We start from the raw sequence: 5,258 nt of genomic DNA on the forward strand, positions 1-5,258 counted from the left end.
CTTAGGTTCAGTAGAGAGTTAATCCAGTTGGAGCAATTTAAATTTCTAAGGTTTTTGAGTTCTTGTATTTTTTAGTTGTGATCTTTTGACTTTATTTATCACAACTTATTTGTAATGACAGATTTTATTATTAATAAATTTTGAGGTATTTTCAGATTTTGGTTATTGCTGCAGCTTTTATTAAATGTTCTGAAAATTATCGATTTTGTGTTTAAAGTTATACTTGCTATCAGATGGCTTAAATCATGTGAAGCATGATGATAAGGTTCAAGCAATATTTTTAAGCCATCAGTGTTCAGTGAATTTGCTTGAGTTTCTGGTTTTAGAAACATAAAGTAGGACCTAATATATGTTTACTTGTTGATACACATTAACATATATTGTATCACTTCTGGTTGAACATATGTGGATTGCAGAAGCTTGTGTTAGTGGTTTTGAAACTCTGCATTTTTGTTAAAATGTATACTGTTTCTTGCTCTGCATAAGTAACTGTGATCTGACCATGTTGGAATGGATTTTCGATTTAAGTTTGTTATCTGGCACGCACTTCAGTAAGTTAAGTAGGTTTTGATGTTCTCTGGTGCAAATCATCGAGCATGATATGTGTAAGTCCAAGGGGGAGATTGTAAGATCAAATATGGACATAACACATATCATCATAAAGTAATTGATGATTAGCTTAATATCAATCCTAGTTTAACATGGATACAAACAGTAAATCAATACTAGTGACTTAATGAAGTAGTGTATCAATTCATTAAGGATAGTAATCCATTGCTTAGTCTACAAGAAAGACTACAAGTTGTGATACATTAGGAATCTAAGAGTGAAACCTAAACCGACAAGGAATGCTTTAATGGGAAGCTTCTTGAGGTTTAAGTCTCATATATATACAGATGTATTGGTCCCTGATTACTACCACGACTATTGCATATTGTTCTGTCCATTGAGAAGCAAGTTGGTAAGTAACAGAAGACCACATTCAGTGATCGAGTTAAGCAGCTGCATAAGATGGAATCCATGACAGTAATTGCAGAAGGTAAGCCTTGATCTTTTTATGATTGTTGTGCATATGTTGTGAGCATGTAACTATGGTTTTACAATTCTGGGTTGAATTTAGGAACTCGTGGGTCACCCTTTCATTCTGGTACCGTAAGCTATTGCAGGTCGGGTTACCGAGAGGTGGAGAAGCTATAGGGTCCCAGATTTGGTCGATGAAGCTTCTGGTGAGTCACCTAGAAAGGAAGATGATGCTGGAAAGACATGGATGGGTGATGCCGATGAAGAGAAATGCATCGAGTCCAATTAGAAGTTCCCGGAAGCAAAGATGTTGATGAACGGGTACCGGGTAGGCTGTTGGTTACCGGGTGGTATCGAAAATCGAGGTTGTCGGGGAGGCCAGGTTCCCAGAATTTTCGAAGTACCGGGCGGGTTGCGCAATGGTACATGTACGTGACTTGCTGAAGGATCTAGGGAGGGTTGAGAAATTAGACCAAGAGCGGGATCTTCTCAACGAGCCCCGGTTGGGTATTACTGAAATTGAACCTTGGCTGTTTGCGTATGGTGATGAGCTATGAGGGTGCGGGGTCCTGCACGTACCCGCTCACTTGTGGTACCCGTACATGACTCGTTGTACTCATCCATGACTCTTGCTCAAGGTCGGAGGCTCGTTACCCAAACTTAGGCCCCCTCCTTCTAGCGCCAATGTTTCTACTGAAGAATACGGAACGGGAACTAAGTGTGGATCATGAGAGGGAGAGAGAGAGAGGGATACAAGCATGTATAGTGGTTCACCTTGCCCTTGAGGCAAGACTACGTTCACTTAGATATTTTACTATGTAGTGAGGCCAAGTAGCCTTTGATAGTGATACAAGTGAGGGGATCATGGATCCATCCCTTCTAAGAAGGGGAGGACTTCCCTTTATAGCTAAGGGAAGTCCCCATCTATTCTATATTTCCGATATGGGATACAATGTACATATTGCTTCTCTTGAAGCCTCTTGGAGAGCATGGGAGGGTGGCCTCCTAGCAAGGTACCGACCGACCTCCACCATGACAACGTAGCTCGGGTGTCGGCCTACCGGATGCATGCCATAGGCGGGGCTAGCCATGTCGTGGGGCCCACCTATGAGGTCGTTGATTATGCTTGGCGGTATGTAATATAGATGGTATGTACACTTAAACTAAATTTATTGAATATTATGATATAGTTATTATTCGATCTTCCAACCCAAAACCCTTGAAATCATTCTTTTAGCAAATTCAAAGGGATTCCAGCAACATATCAAGATCGAGAACCAACCCTCTGATTAATTTTGGTGGAGAAGAAACCTACTCATAAGAGAGCAATATCATGTGATTTTGATTTATTCTTCTTCTCGTGGTTAAAGATATAGATAAAAAGTAGAGTAACAGATTGTTGTATTTCATGTTCAAGGGTGTTTTGGTAAAAATAAGGAGGTCTACTTAGCTTTTGTAATATTCTAAAAAGTAAATTAGAGGTATATTAAGTATGGGAGGTCCAAATAGCAAATTTGGAGGTCTAACTAGAACCACTCTTTCTCATATCCCATCTTTATCAGGAAATTAGATGCAAACCCAATTTCTTAAAGAAGTATCGGGAAAAATTCATACATATTTTCTTATTAGTCTACACCCAATTCACGTAAGCCAACCTTCCTTTAGAGTGTTATTGTATCATTAATACTAGAAATATTGGCTGCAAACGATGCTGCAGGGCTCTAAACTTTGTATCAATGCATTTTTTCTAGAGTAGTGCTACATATCCCAAAAAGTTTTACAAAAAACTAATACCAAATTATGTGGCGTCCTATGTGGATCTACCACGTCATCACCTTCAATTGATCAATTTTCCGCATCTAATTATTTTTTAGGATTAATTTCAGTTTACCCCCATGAACTTTGGGGTCAACATCATATTAGTCCCTGCAGTTTCAATTTAATCAGTATCACCCTCATACTTTTCAATTTCATCACCCGTGTCCATTCCGTCCAAATCGGACGTTATATCTGACATTGGGGGCCCACTATAAGGGCTAAAATGGTCATTTCAAGACCAAAAAAAAAATCAGAACAAAAAATACCTTTTTTTTTTTTGGGCAAAGCAAAAAATACCCATTTTAAGGGCTAAAGACGTCGTTCGACCTCTGCTCCACCATCGCCATCCTCCTTTGAACAGCCTCTACTCCACAAAATGCTGCAACGCATACAAAAGTTATTCTCAAACACCTACAATTTCTCAAACTTTCGGTGCCTTCAACACCTTCTTCTCCGAGACTGGCGCCGGCAAGCACGTCCCACGCCCCATCTTCGTCGACCTCAAGCCCACCGTCATTGACGAGGTCCGTACCAGAATCTACTGCCAGCTCTTCCACCCCGAGCAGCTCATCTCCGGCAAGGAGGACGCTTCCAACATCTTCACTCGCAGCCACTACACCATCGACAAATATCGTCGATCTCAGCAATTTCAAAATTCTCTCACAAATTCGAAAAAGGATTCGATTTTTTACCTTCCTTTCTCAATCTCCAGCTTCAAAGTCTCAATTTCGTCTCTAATGGCTTCGATTTGCTTCGACTCGTCGGACCGAGCCCTCTTAATCTCTCCTTGGATCGTCTTCAACTTGGTCACGAGCTCCATTCGCGACTTGCTCCAGTCCTTGATGTCGTTCCGGACCAGAGTCAACTCGGCTTTCATGGCGTCTAGGTTGCAGAGCTCGTCGTCTAGCTTCAACGACCTGTCGTAGACCTTGTGGACTTCGGCGTTCCTCTTGGATTTGATTTGGCCTGCGACGACCTTCAGGTTGCGGAGGTCACTCTGAGCGGCGGTTAGGTCCTGCTTGAGCGCCACGTGGGTGGCCGCGAGGCGTTGATTGTCCCCGAGGAGGGACTGGATCTCGCGTTGCTAGAGATCGATGCGGTCCTCGAGGGCCGTAGTGTTGACGATTTGGGGAAGGCGGTGGAGATGCCGAGGCTCTCTTCCGGCCATAACTGATCTCACTGAGGGCGGTGGAGAGTGCGTGTTTGGGGTCGACTGAAGACCGGACCGGCGGGTCGACGAAGTTGTTGATGAAGTTGTCGAAGAGGTTGAAGATCATAGCAGGAAGTGCTGGTGCATTAGGTTTTGTGGGTGGTGGTGAGGAGTAGGATGGAGGAGGAGTCTGTTCTGGTGGGGGTTGTGGTGTCGTGCTTTTTGGAGGTGTCTGGGTCTTTCTTCAATTCTAACAGAAGATTGAGTGGGCAATGTGGAGAGGAAAGAAGAAGACAAGGCATCCATGGCTAGGGATGAGTGGGCAATGGGTATTTTTTGCTTTGCCAAAAAAAAAAAGGGTATTTTTTGTTCTGATTTTTTTTTTCTTGAAATGACCATTTTAGCCTTTATAGTAGACCCCCAACGTCAGATATAACGTCCGATTTGGACGGAATGGACACGGGTGATGAAATTGAAAAGTATGAGGGTGATACTGATTAAATTGAAACTGCAAGGACTAATATGATGTTGACCCCAAACCTCATGGGGGTAAACTGAAATTAATCCTATTTTTTATTTTTAAATGAGGCTAATAATAATAATAATAATAATAATAATAATAACCTCCGTATCTAAATATCTAAATAAAAGACGTGATGAGATTAACCTAATCAACATCTCAAAGCACCGATCTGATACGTTTTATCAAAACCAAATTTTTTCCCTAATCAGTCAGAATAGGAGGCAAACAATCAACCATGAGTACCAATAACAAAAGCAAAGAGAAGTGCTTTACCTAGAGATGGTGTGAGCCCCCAAAAATTTTGTTTAAATTTTGAAGGTAATTTTTCGCCAATAAGATTTTCCGCAAGCTGATTTAAGTGAAGGAAGTGACTTTGGAGATTAATTTGGTGTCGAGACCACCTATTGGGCCTTACGATTTAAGTTTGGGCCAGAGTCCTTCGTTTTGGGCCTAGAAGGTTACTAAAGTTCATTGAAGCAAATGATCGTCGAAGCAAATTTGAAAGGAAGGCGAATTGAGTTGTAGTGAAGATTTGAATTTTTAGTTTTAACGAAGTTGAGTTTTAGGCCTAGGACGAAGTCAAGAATTAATTTAGGAAGTTCCGACGAAAAACAAATTAAAGAAAAGTTACGAGCCTCAAACCGAAAGCAATTAGCTAGAAGGGTTTCGTAATTCATCGCAAGGGCAAAATGGGTATTTCGCTCACATTAGTATAAATAGGAAATTGTGAAAACCCTAGCCTCATTT

The 5,258-nt window shown here is 41.3% G+C and overlaps 1 pseudogene; it reads right to left on the reverse strand.

Annotated features, from left to right (window-relative positions):
- Positions 1 to 3,487: 3,487 nt before the first annotated feature.
- LOC133730731 (protein FLC EXPRESSOR-like) lies at positions 3,488 to 4,223 on the reverse strand (annotated as a pseudogene).
- Between the last annotated feature and the right edge of the window lie 1,035 nt (positions 4,224 to 5,258).

This window comes from Rosa rugosa, chromosome 2 (genome assembly GCF_958449725.1).
Source record: "Rosa rugosa chromosome 2, drRosRugo1.1, whole genome shotgun sequence".
NCBI classification, from domain to species: Eukaryota; Viridiplantae; Streptophyta; class Magnoliopsida; order Rosales; family Rosaceae; genus Rosa; species Rosa rugosa.